Raw genomic sequence first — 14,042 nt, 5'->3', positions numbered from 1 at the left:
AGAAATTACCAACATATGACATCTAAGAAGCAAAACCAGGCCTTAAGCACCGACCCTGCGTTCCTGGACGCCGAGTTGAGACCAAAGAGTGATGCTTTTTAGAAGGAAAACTACATCGAAGGGATTAGGGAGCCGCGAGCAGATGTAAGAGAGGCATCAGAAGCTTTTGCAGAAAAAAACAGCGCTTCAGTCCCCTCCCGGGGACCCAGAGGCCAGAAAAGCGCCCCAGCACCTGGCGAGTGCGGTGCCACTACTCACCCCTACTCTCCTACGGTTCCTGTAGTCGCCCAGCTCGACACAGCCCCTGCAGGGGGAGCCCCTCCCCCGCCCGCTGCCTGGGGTGGGCTAAGCGGGCTAGAGGAGCCAGCGGCGCAGGTGTCCGTGAGCCGGGACGAGAGACGCGCTCAAAGAGGAGCTGGGTGCAAGGGAGGCAGCCTGGTGCCTTGCGCTCCCTGGAGCCGCCAACTTCACCACCATCGACGTGGAGGGGCGAGAAGAGGCAATGGGAGCGCGAGAGGCGGGGGGGTGCTTGCCCAGCTGCCCGGAGCCTCGGGCACTAGGCCCGAGCTCGGGCTGAACCGCCGCCCCCAGTCTGCTCAGGGACGCAACCCCCAGGCCTGATTCCCGTCCCTCAGCCCCCGCGGCCACACAGCAGTGGCAGCTCCCTCTCGGGGCCGCGGTCGCAGCGGCATCCTCGTGCTCCTCCTTCTCTGGCGCCCGCTGCCTACACACAGTGCCGCGGCGCCCTGGCCGCCGTCGCCTAGCAACCGCGCGCATGCGCCCCACCCCCGGCGGCGATTGCCGTCACCGCTGGCGCAGCTGTCCTGGCTCAGTCTGCGACCTAGAAAAGTGCGCAAAAGCCCACTTCCTAGGGCCTGGATGGAGCGACGTCAAGGTAAGGGTGAGGTGGGAGAAGTGCAGTGTGCTCTGAAAATCCAAAGAGGACAGAGGATTTGGGTTCGTCAGTCTCCTGTCTCCACAGGCAGAATGATTGTTGAGACTGACAGTCCCAACAATCTCCTAACTTATTTTTCACTCTCACTTCCTCCAATCCATACTTCAGAAGCGCTTCCAGGTGAATTTTATAAGTAACTTCTCTAACCAAGTCACTTATCCTTATAACTCCGGTGGTTAAGGGACGGCCCCTAACCAGTTCTTGACTACTGCAACAGCATCCTCTCTGGTCTTCCTGCTTTTAGAGTTGTTTCCCTGAAGTCCGTTCTCACTTTTCTAAAAGAGTGTTTTTTCTAAATCATGAATCTACTCCCACTTCCCTCTGGTTTAGAGAATGGGCTTTGGAGTTAGCGCCAATTTTTAACTTCTGCCCCACCGCCGAGTAGCTATGTTTCCTTGAGCGAAGATGCTTATAAATATAGCACCTATAGACTAGTTAGGAGACTAAAATGAGAGAGTACATGTAAAGCACTCAACATACATAACTTGCCCTGGCATGGAGTAAGCACTCAGTAAAAGTTAGAGCTATTTTTTCAGTAGATCCAATTGCGTATAAGATCTACTTAGCATTCACATTCTTCTAATATCTTGTCACTATTTTTCTAGCCCTAGCTTGATGTTCACTCCCCCTTGGACACCCAGGAGCTGACTAGTCCTTGCAGTTTTTTGAGATACATCTAGATATTTAAAGTGCTCAGGTATATTTCCCCAAAGTTCATCTGGGTAAAAATTCTATGTAAACCCTCCACTTAGTGAACCTTCCAGTAGTCCTTCCCAAATTACATATGTTAATTTCAAAATATTGACACTAAGAATTGACATGGAGGTAGTGACTTTTTACGAAAATTGTGTGGTTTTCTGGGGGCTTATTTCTTGATCTTTTTGAAATTAAGCTTGGAGTTTCTGTAATGTATAATGATAAAAAATTTCACCAATTTTGAACTCAGTACAATGCATAAACATATTTATAAATGTCCTGTGCCCAGAGTTCCCATCATGGCTAGTGGGTTATGAACCTGACTAGTATCCATGAGGATGCAGGTTTGATCCCTGGCCTTGCTCAGGTAAGGATCTGGTATTGCCATGAGCTGTGATATAGGTCGCAGATGTGGCTTGGATCTCACATTGCTGTGGCTGTGGTGTAGACTGGCAGCTGAAGCTCCAGTTTGGGTGCTAGCAACTTCCATCTGTGGCAGGTACAGCCTTAAAAAGCAAAAAAAAAAAAAAAAAATCCTGTGCCCTTCCAAATGTGTATTTAATAAAAGTTTTAAACATTTTAGGAAGTATAAAAATAGCTGTACCATATGTAAGAAGTCTGAGAGGCCCCAGAAGAATTGCTAATGAAACATTAATGGAATCTCAAATGGAATGTAAGACTAAAATGAAACATAGATTTTGAGATAATCTAGATATGAAGACCAAACCAATATGAGATACATCTAGATATGAGGACCAGACAGCCACAAAATATTGAAGAAAGAGAATAATGATTTGAAAGGTGAAAAAGAGTGAATCACCCCTAGATAATTAAATAGAAGTACCAGATGGAAATAATCAGCAAACTAATCAATAGGAACAATCCTAACATAGGGGATATGTATTACAACTGCAAACATGACAGTGATCTTGGGTGGAGTTCTCACATGGATCATACCTTTCCTTTCATATAATACAGACCTGCCTTTCAGGCTCAAAGGAAGACAGCTATTTAGCATTCAGCCTTTTTCAAGGGCCATCAACAAGTCAAAAGAACCGACTTCTAAAGAGAATTTGCTTAGATCTTCTAAAATCTGTATTTAGCAACATAAAACCTTTATTCTCTGTTTACTTATTGAACCCATAATATTCCATAGCACATATTTATTATGTTTATAGTGAAACACAGGAATAAATAGTCATCTACACCCCTACACTGAAACCTCTTTTGTTAAGAACACCAATTACTGATAAGTTTCTCTATGCAATGACCACTTTTAAGCCCCTTTCTTTTGGGCCTCACTGCCACATTGACAGTGTTGATTACTTCAGTTTGCTTGAAGTTATCTCCTTACTTGACTTCTAAACACACATTCTCCTAGTTCTTTTCCTTCTTCTTTAGCTTTTTCATGCATGTAACTTTCATGAGTTCCTCTTTCTCTACCTCTCTCTTAAATGTTTATGTTTTCCTATGGTCCTTTCCATGGACTATTTCTTTTGTTCTACTCTCCACACTCTATTACTTTAAAATCTATGGATGACTTTCAAATCTATGTTGTTACTTCAGACATCCCCCCTATTCCAACCATCTTCTAGACATCTTCATCTGGATGACCGCCAAACAATTCAAATTCACTTTGTCCATAACTGAAGTCATCATCTTCCCATGCTAATATGTTCTTCTTCTTTGTTAAGGGAGATCCCAAAAAACTCACCAAAGGGAGACCCTGTTATTATAAAACAATAATTTCACCTTCTTGCACAAACAGATGAAATGACGGGATTGTGACCATTTTATGACCATTTAAGACTGCTGTACCTCTTTCTGAAAATAAACTGCATATGCACCAAGGAATAGTAAGGTGTATAACTCAAAAGGAAGCTCCATGAGGACAGGGATTTTTGTCTGTTTTGTTCACTGCTATATCTCCAGTGCTTAGAATAGTACAGGAACATAGTAAACCCTCAATAAATGAATGAGTGTGCATATCCCTTGTTTAAAGAGACTTCACTTAGGAATTCTACTAGATTGTAGCAGAATACATATAGCCACAGATTAGGGAGGAGTATGTCCTTTTTGTATCTGATATAAGGTGAAAGGAAATTATAGCTGCATCACCCAGATTTCTGCCCAAGGAAAGTAAATTGAAAAGATCAGGGAGGATAAAAACACTTCATCTAGTACTTGGAACAGTCAATTGACAGTAAGTTCTTCCAGGAGCTCAGATGTTGGTATAGGAAAAACTCCTGTGAGGTTTGCCTCCAGTCCCTGAGTGAACAATACCAGCTCCAGTCCATGGGGAAGGTTGGAAGGATTGTGGGTAATATTTGGATTTTGTTCAGCATTGTATTCAGTTGTGAGTAAAGAGCATGTGAAACCTTTTGCCTTGTCTCCCAAGCCAGATACTTGGAAGTCACCTTAGACTCTCTCTTGCACACTACCCCCACCACATCTAATTAAATTAATAAGCTCTGTTAATACTATCTCCTAACTATCTCTCATATCCATCTTTCCTTTACATTTGCACTGCCACAGATTTTGCCTTAGTTTAGGCCCTGATCTTTTTTTAAAACTATTTCAACAACTTCTAATTGTGCTCCTTGTCTTCACTCCTCTCCTCCAAACCATCTTCCACACTGCTTTTTGAATGAGTTATATAAAAATGATGAGTTACTAAACTCCTCTCTGCTTAAAGACTTTTCAGACCTACCCCCAGAGCTTGTCATATACACTTTAAGCTACATAATAGTCTTTCTTTTCTCCTTTCTCTTCTCCAGCCTTATCTCCTACCTTCTCTGCATTCCAGTTCATGCTCAGAAATATGCTATTTGCAATTCTCCTTTGATAAACATTCTTCTTCTGGGATCTTCTCTTCTCCCCAACTCATCCCAGTGTTGCTATAGAGTTTTCTGATTATGTGATCCCATAGCCGCAGTTGACCAATCTTTGTCTATCATAGTCCTTCCTCAGAAAATTGAATCAAGACTAAGAGATTTAAGCCCACTCTGCCTGCTTCCTTATGCTGAGTAGTGTACACTTCAGAACTGTTGGCAGAAACCATTTTTTATGCCATATGGTCTGGGGAAAAGAAAAACTGGTCTGCTATGAAAGATGAAGCAAAATCACAGAGAGATGCAGAGATGAGAAAAGGGAGACTGAAGATAGCAGTTGAGTCCCTGGATGCCAGCTTATTCCTTTAAGCATACCTGCCTTGTTTTTCTTGGGTTCCATACTATACTCTATCTTCATGCTAATTTTTTTTGTTGTTTAAGCTAGTTTGAATTGAATTTCTCTTCCTTACAAAAAATATTGATCTCCCATATCATGTTGTTTAATACTTCTGTGTCTTTGCTTATTCTTTTTCTCTCTAACTGGGAAACCATTGCTCCTCCCATGACCATTTTACCTGAATAATTCCTATTTTACTAGACAATGTAGCACTCAGGCTCTCTACCTGTACCAGGTATTTTTCCACCTTTCTCTTTCCTCATTCCTTCCCAAGGAAGGGGAATACAGATATAAGTCAGATGGTATCACCATGATTGGGTTAGATTTTCATTGTCTGCAAATGAGTCCCATGGTTATGCATGGCCCTTCCTTTCCTATTCTTCCTCTGTCTCTGTTGTGGATATTGTTAGAGGGCCAGAACCACCTACTTTACTCTCTCTGTCTCCATCTCTTCCCCTAAGAATATTGGCATTAATTCAGATTCCTGTGACTTGTGACTAGCCAGAGAATGCTAAAATTTGAATTTGAGATTGGGAAAAGAAGGGTCATGAGGAGTTCCCATTGTGGCACAGTGGAAACAAATCCTACCAGTATCTACCAGGAGGTGGGTTCAATCCCTGGCCTCATTTAGTGGGTCAGGGATCTGGCATTGCTGTGAGCTGTGGTGTAGGTCACAGATGCAGCTCTGATCCCAAGTTGCTGTGGCTGTGGCATAGGATGGCAGCTGTAGCTCCTATTCGACCCCTAGCCTGGGAACTTCAATATGCTACCGGTGTGCCCCCCCCAAAAAAAGCAGAGAAAAAGAAGAAAGAAGTGTCATGAGAAAACCTCACGAACTATTTAAGTGAGCCATGTTTCAACCACATTTTCCCATTGCTTTACACCAGGGAATATTTTGTGCACCCCCCTATATTTAGTAACCACATTTGCAGCTAGTATTATAAGGAAAAGAGATTCTGTCCTGAAGTAGGAGATCCTTCATGGAATGCACAATTCCACATTGTGAAAGGAAAGTTCTCTTTATGGCCAGCCAGGAAGGGACCCTATAGATGTCTCTTTGCACAGACATTATCTTGCTCTCCTCCCACCCCCATCCCCTGTCTCTCACCTGGAACTGAGTAATGGCATATTTCTCCAAGACAGGTTACATCCTTCTGTGGTGGGAAAATTTAGATGGGATAAGAAAATGTTTATTGCTGTTTAGGTAACCAGAGCCTGGGGAATTCAAATACCAAGGGAAAACAATACTTCCATGGGTCTATGTTTGATAAGTGCCAATAGTATCAGCACAGAGCCAGTAAATATTTGAGAGGCTTTTGGAAAATAAATATGGAAGCTCACTTGATCTTTTGACAGGAAATTTCTCAGTTGAATTTTGTTTAATATATTATAGACACTGCACAATTAGCACAAATTGGCAGGTATACTGATGAAGTTAAAACTAAGATTTTGGCTTTCTCTGTTCATCCTCTACCCTTGTTCCACAAGCAGTAGGGCTGGAACATTATTTTTGAGTAAGATTGTCTTAAGCTCTTGGCCCTACATTTTATGAGTGTAGGACTGAAACTTGAAAAAAAGTGTGACCCAAGGGAGACTTGAAGGTGTATCAGTATGACTTCAAATGTGTTAAAAGAGTTACAATCTCGGAGTTCCTGTCTTGGCTCATGGTTAACAAATCTGACTAGGAACCATGAGGCTGCGGGTTTGATCCCTGGCCTTGCTCAGTGGGTTAAGGATCCGGCGTTGCCATGAGCTGTGGTGTAGGTCGCAGATGCGGCTCGGATCCCACATTACTGTGGCTACGGCATAGGCCAGTGGCTACAGCTCCGATTAGACCCCTAGCTTGGGAACCTCCATATGCCGCTGAAGCAGCCATAGAAAAGGCAAAAAAAGAAACAAACAAAAAAGAGTTACAATCTCAGTGAAATGGAGGCAAGTCTGTAGCTGCTGAAAAAAACTCTACAGAGGCAACTAGGTAATACCTCCTCTGGCTGATATGGAAAAAAATAAGAAATTAGGAGAAGATAATTTTTGGCTTTAATTTTTTGGAATTTAATTTCTACAAAACAATAAGATTCCTATATGGCACTCTTATCTTTGTGGAAACAATTTTCAGGGGGTTTCATATTGTTCAAATGTAGGACATTGTGTTGCTTGTGTTTTATTTTCTGGACTATGCTACCATATAGTACTACTCATTGAACCAGGTTGGACAATTACAGATTATCATAATTTGAGATGGAAAATAAAATAGTGGGTAAACTCTTGGCCTGCTGTACAGCCGTGGTACTGGGAGGATAAATAAAAGAAAGATGAATTTCGCAGAAATGGTATCACAAAAGGAGGAACAGAACTTCCCTGATATTCCATGGGCCTTCTCCCCACAAGGGGGATGATTATCATCCTAGCTGACCATCATCTTGTCTATTAAGCCCAAAGGGTTAAGAGAGAATAATATATAAAGTTGTAGAAAAGGAGAAGAGTTTCCAGTCTCTCTCCTTACTTCAGAAATCTCTTTAACAGATGGTTTTCACATGTTTTCCTATTCTTTTCTTCACTCTTCCTAAATATGAGGGAACACCAAACTCATAGACCAGATGTCAAGACACTGCCTCAGTCACATTTTCTTGTGAACTGAGGAGTGGAGTCACTAGACTAAAGACCAGGCAGCTGGGTCTTGTTCAGTCCTTGTTCTTAGCTGCTCCTCCTTCTATTCTGATAGGATAGTTCTATCTTTTCACATAATGTTCCTGTGTCTTTCAGGTTATAAAATGCTGGTAATATTTTATTCACACTGAGTTGGGGAGATAGCAGCCTCTCTTGGGCCTCAAGCCTGTGCCATCCATGAATTCCAAATCAAGATTATTAGAACTTAAGGCCCAGATCCAACTAATGGTGGTCTGTTCACCATTTTTGTTGTTCTGCTCTCAGGGAACAATTGAAGAGGAAGAGTAAGGCGAATGTTGGACATTATTAGGTATTCTAACCAATACCAATTGAATTTCTTCAACCCCCAATACTGTTCATCTTTTGACTTTGTTGTATCAGGTACCTATGGGACCATTTATTCAGAAACTCTCTCTAGGGAATTCCCCTTGTGGTTCAGCGGGTTATGGACCCAACTAGTATACATGAAGATGCAGGTTCAATTCCTGGCCCCACTCAGCGGGTTAAGGACCCGGTGTTGCCATGAGCTGTGGTATAGGTCGCAGACTCAGCTTGGGATCCTGCGTTGCTGTGGCTATGGTTTAGGCCTGCAGCTGTAGCTCGGATTCCACCCCAGCCAGGGAACTTACATATGCCACAGGTGTTCCCCCCTAAAAAAAAAGCAAAAAATAAAAAATAAAAGAAAGAAACTCTGGGAATTCTGCTTCCATTATTCTGTTCCTCTACACCACCATCTATATGGTTGCATCATGAGCTGCTATATTATTACAACATTATCATAACTCTTAATGATAGTTCATTGGACCAGAGGTGAACCTTGTACAGGCATGTAGCCATTTTCAAATAACCAAGATTGGCTATAATAAATTGATGATCGGAATTCCTGTAATGGCGCAGCAGAAACGAATCCAACTAGGAACCATGAGATTGCATGGCCTCACTCAGTGGGTTAAGGATCCAGTGTTGCCATGAGCTGTGGTGTAGGTCACAGACACAGCATGGATCTGGTGTTGCTGTGGCTGTGGCTTAGGCTGACAGCTGTAGCTCTGATTCAACCCCTAGCCTGGGAACCTCCATATGCCACAGGTGTGGTCCTAAAAAGACAAAAGACATGAAATTAATTAATTAATTAATTAATGATCAGTTCTGATAAATAAGAGGAAGCTAGTGTGCAAGAAGAAGTAGGATTGTTAGGTAGATGTTATCAGAGAAAAGATAACATATTATTCAGCCCAAGAGAAATTGAAGTAGAAAAGGTATCCAGTCCCATGTGCCATGACTGAGTTTCCCTAATTGAGTTTTACAGGATTCTCTACTGTCTCATTACAATAACCTCCTTTTTGCTTGAGTTAACTTCTGTAACTGGCAACCAAATAAGCCTTGCATGAACACCTGAGTTATTTTTTAAAAGCAGGAGACTAAAAGATTGAAATTAATCTAATGCACTAAATTACCCAATGACTTTTACGGCTCTAGTGCCACCTATGACTAGTGTGTGCCAAGAAGCCATAGCATTTACAGGCCTCTCAAAAATGGTATATTTTATCCCCTGCATCTGAATTCACTAGCCCCAGTTACTGCAGATTGACTTAACAGGGAACTCTTCAGCCTCCACAGAACATCCAGTTCCTGGATGCCCATCTGGAGATCTCAATTTGTGTTCGTGATTATAGGGGTGTCACTTTTTGTTTACAACCCTTAATCTGATTGTCAGACCAAGGTCATAAACTGAATCCTGGGAGAATACTTTTACTGCTTCATACCTTGTACAAATAACAGGATTATGTCCCAGAATTCTTCCTTCCCCAAGGCCTGTCTAAACCCAACTGATTCTCTCATAGAACTCTGTGCCTGGAATTATATCAGAATAACTGAGCTAAGAGAAAGGACTGAGTAAAGAAGGAACTCATTGTAACATAGTTGGAAAAAAGAACATGGGCCTTAGAGGTAGACAAGCTCAAATCCAAACCCAGTAACTTCTTAGCTGGGTGACTCTAAAAAGTAACTCACCCCTTTGAGACTCAGATCACTCAACAGTGAAACAGGGACAATAATACCTACCATGGGATTATAATGAGGATAAAGTAGTAAAGTTTGTAAAAGTGCTTTGCCTTATCTTATACCTGGCATAACTAGGTGTTCTTTTAGTGAAAAATTTATCTAAATCTTAGAGGAGAAGGACTCCTCATGCTGTTTTTTCTGCCTAGTGAACCCCTATCCAACTCTCGAGACTCAATTCAAATCCCATTCATTCTGAAAGCCTTAGCACGTAAATTGAAAAAAAAAAAGACTAATTTACCAAAGAGGTTATCTAAACTGTTGAATTGTTTCAAGTGTACGTAACTGGACTAAATTAAGTACTACATTTATGTAAAATAATCTACATGTTCTATCAATAGTATTTTCTTCATATTGTCTTTTAATTACGTGTTATTGGATATACCTAAAGAAACACATAATCTAAAAGATGTCAGTAAGAAAGTATATGATCATTCTCTCCTTAAATGATTTTCTGTGGCTTAAAAATAAATGAGTGTTTTGGAAAAATTAAGATTTGGAGAGGAAAACAAGCTAGTTTATGGGCACACTTAGAAGGTACTGCAAACCCCAATATTATCCTACTCCTACCAAGAGATGGCTTCAATAAGAGTGCAAACTACAGAAAGATGAAGAATCAATAAAAGAGAATACTTGTGCCTGCTTTTCATCTGAAAACTTATGGGTGGGGGACAGCCTTGCAAGTGTTCCTGTGACATCACGGCATAAGCACTCAAAGTAAAATGAGTTTATTATGGTTAAAGAAACAGGGATAGCCTGAAGTGAAATATTCCATAGCCCTGGATGACAGGAAGAGCACCTAACTTTTCCCGTGTTCCTAAGAAAGATGTATAACTTAATTGCGAAGAAGAGTTGAAGAGGTCTTGACTTTGTGATAAGTGGTCTCAGCAGCAAGAGCTTTGTGGTTGGAGACTAGTATAAATTGCCAAAGCATCAGAAGGTTGTACTGTATTTCTATGATCATGCCCAAAGACCAAAAAGCCATACCCCTTAGCAGATACCAGCACAAAACACTAGATGTCTTCCTTATGTGTGCTCTTGGGACTTAAAGAAAAGGGAGACGGGGAGTTCTTGTTATGGCTCAGTGGTAATGAACCCGACTAGGATCCATGAGGATGTGGATTTGATCCCTGGCCCCACTCAGTAGGTTAAGGATCTGGCTACAGCTCCAATTCAACCCCTAGCCTGGGAACTTCCATATGCCACAGGTACAGCCATAAAAAGAAAAAAAGGAGGGGGAGAAGATTAAGAAATCCTGATTTTTTCCCCCTTTTTACTGCCACATTTGCGGCATGCAGAAATTCCCAGGCTAGGGTTGAATCGGAGCTGCAGCTGAGGCCTAAACCACAGCCATGGCAGCACTGGATCTGAGCTGTATCTGTGACCTACACAGCAGCTTGGGGCAACCCCATATCCTTAAACTACTGAGTGAGGCCAAGGATAGAACCCACATCCTCATGGAGACATGTTGTGTTCTAAACCCTCTGAACCACAATGGGAATTCCCTGTATTGTTCAAGTATGACTGAGAAAATCCCTGTTGCAACTTAATACATTGGAACTTGACTAGATTAAGTTTTCTGGTACTAGACAGAAAGGAGGCTTCAGGTAGTGCTAAGATTGATTGTGGAAAAGTATATTTATACTTTTTACGCATACAAGCATGCAGATTGAAAATATCATTGAAATGCAGATTTAAAATATCTATTACACATATGAACAGAGAAGCAAATAATAACAAGGATCCTGAAGTAATAAGACAACGAATTCTAGGATGAGATCCATAGAACCAGAGCAAAAAGAAGAAATTTACCAAAAAAGAAGCAAAAGGCTTGTACTAATTCATGACTTATCAGCATTAGAAAGTTGATGCACACATTTTATGGTTGTTTTCTGTATTAACCTAGGTTGATGGATAGTAAAAATTCATAATGTTCTTTTCAAAAGTATGAGTTCAAAAATTCTCAATATATTATTTTATTGTCTTTGCAAATTATGGAATTAAATGTGACCTCCTCTAGTCTTTCCTACTTAGGCTGTTTGATGTCAAGAACTATGAAGGATCTAAAAATTTTACCCTATTTTGCAAGATGTCAAGTTACCTTGGAACAGTTTCATAGGTGGTAACAGAAGACATGAAACCCCTAGGTTAAAGACAAAAGAGTTTATTACTCATGCCACAGTAAGCAGCATGAGCATCATATTTGTGTTGATTATGCTTGCCATCCATGTCCCAGTGTTCACATAGAGGGGCCCCCGTGGATGCTGCACATGCAGTGGGTTTTAATCAAACTGAGGTACCTTGAATTTAGGGCACCTGATTTTTTATAATGGGCAGTAGCAAACCTACCTGACTCTTGTTGTTGAGGGAGACATTACCTTTATTATACTGGGCAGTAAACCAACCTGCTCTTTGCTCTGGAGGAAACCATTATTTCTATTTTGTAAGACTGTTCTCTTTACAAATAAATAGTTGAAAACAAAAGGGATATTGGTATCTCTGCTCACAAAATGTACAGAAGTATGAGAGATCCATGAAAATTATCTCCTAACATGTATATCTTTCCTTACCATTAAGGCCAAGAGTCTAATGATCAGAGTTGATAAACTAGGTAATACCCTTTTAGGGATGGGGTATTAATGGAATCTAATTCTATTTGGATGTCCTAAGTAATAAAAAAAAAAAAAGCAGTTACTTGCAGCTGGAAATAAGGGGGCTTCTGGGAAGTGGAATGAAATAAAACTAAAGAGTTAGGAAAAATCCAAAAAATAAAATACTCTGAACTTTATTCTGAAACCTGTAAGGATTCATAGATGGAATTTGATGGGCAAGAGGAAAGAGATTAGATAGAAGCAAGTGGATTACAGAATTACAAGAAGCATGATAAAGTTAACATTTTAGAGAGGTCACTGGCAGTTGTGTTAATGATGAACTGAAGGCAAGAAAGGGCAGATAAGCAAGACTGGAAACGTGTGTTAAGATGTGAAATGATGGTGCTTGAACTAAGGTACTGGGAGTCAAGGTAAATAGAAGTAGGTAGATTTGAGAGTTTTGAAAGAGGAATAATGAACAAACATGAGACCTTAGTGAAAACGAGGCATATGAGCAAAGAGAGTCAATGATGACTCTCTGGTTTCTTTTATAGTGCTATAATGGATCTTTGCTGCGTTTTTGGTTACCTAGCATTCATTTTCCCTTTCTTCGGTAGTATCACTTTGATTTTAATTACAGAATGGGATAAAATAGTTTCAAATGATGCAACTGACAAGGGCTTAATCTCTAAAATGTACAAACAACTTATACAACTCAACAGCAAAAAAAGCCAACAACCCAATGGAAAAATGGGCAAAAGGCCTGAACAGACATTTCTCAAATGAAGATATACAGATGGCCAGCAAGCACATGAAAAAATGCTCAACATCACTGCTTTTTAGAGAAATTCAAATAAAAACTACCATGAGATACCACCTCACACCAGTCAGAATGGCCATAATTACTAAGTCCACAAATAGCAAATGCTGGAGGGGGTGTGGAGAAAAGGGAAGCCTCCTACACTGTTGGTGGGAATGGAAGCTGGTACAACCACTATGGAGAACAGTATGGAGGCACCTTAGAAAACTATACATGGAACTGCCATATGACCTAGCAATCCCACTCTTGGGCATATATCTGGACAAAAGTTTCCTTGAAAAAGACACATGCACTGCATGTTCATTACAACACTATTCACAATAGCCAAGACATGGAAACAACCCAAATGTCCATCGACAGATGACTGGATTAGGAAGATATGGTATATGTACACAACGGAATACTACTCAGCCATAAAGGAGAACAACAGAATGCCATTTGCAGCAACATGGATGGAACTAGAGACTCTCATACTGAGTGAAAGGAGTCAGAAAGGGAAAGACAAATACCATATGATATCACTTATATCTGGAATCTAATATACAGCACAAATGAACCTTTCCACAGAAAAGAAATTCATTGACTTGGAGAATAGACTTGTGGTTGCCAAGGGAGAGGGGAAGGGAGTGGGAGGGATTGGGAGCTTGGGGTTAGTAGATGCAGACTATTGCCTTTGGAATAGATTAGCAATGAGATCCTGCTGTGTAGCACTGGTAACTATGTCTAGTCACTTATGATGGCGCGTGATAATGTGAGAAAAAAAGAATGTATACATATACATGTGACTGGGTCACCATGCTGTACAGTAGAAAAAAAATAATGTATTGGGGAAATTAAAAAAACACAGTGCATGAAGTTCCCAGAAAAAAAAATGACCTCTCTACAGTATTGTGTGTAGACTTGGTAAGATTATCAATCAAGGAAGGTGCCCTGCCCACCCCAGCTAAGGAGTAGTCTTGTTGCCAAATCTTTGCCAACTAGATTGTCTTTTCTAAAAATATAAAATTTGAATAAAGTAATGCATAAG

The 14,042-nt window shown here is 40.9% G+C and overlaps 1 protein-coding gene across 3 annotated transcripts in view; it reads left to right on the top strand.

Moving 5' to 3' along the window:
• Positions 1 to 777: 777 nt before the first annotated feature.
• The window catches only part of ZC4H2 (zinc finger C4H2-type containing), a 73,703-nt gene continuing 60,438 nt past the window's right edge, over positions 778 to 14,042 (top strand). Inside the window, exon 1 of one of the 3 annotated variants that reach the window (XM_047765292.1) lies at positions 778 to 895. The gene's annotated coding sequence lies outside the window, so the exon portion shown is untranslated. The remainder of the gene's footprint in view (positions 896 to 14,042) is intronic. The other 2 variants (XM_047765295.1, XM_047765294.1) reach the window with 2 other exon arrangements.

This window comes from Phacochoerus africanus, chromosome X, assembly GCF_016906955.1.
Source record: "Phacochoerus africanus isolate WHEZ1 chromosome X, ROS_Pafr_v1, whole genome shotgun sequence".
NCBI classification, from domain to species: domain Eukaryota; kingdom Metazoa; phylum Chordata; class Mammalia; order Artiodactyla; family Suidae; genus Phacochoerus; species Phacochoerus africanus.
Note: the sequence above shows the minus strand (reverse complement) of the source record. Positions and strands in the feature narration are given on the sequence as shown.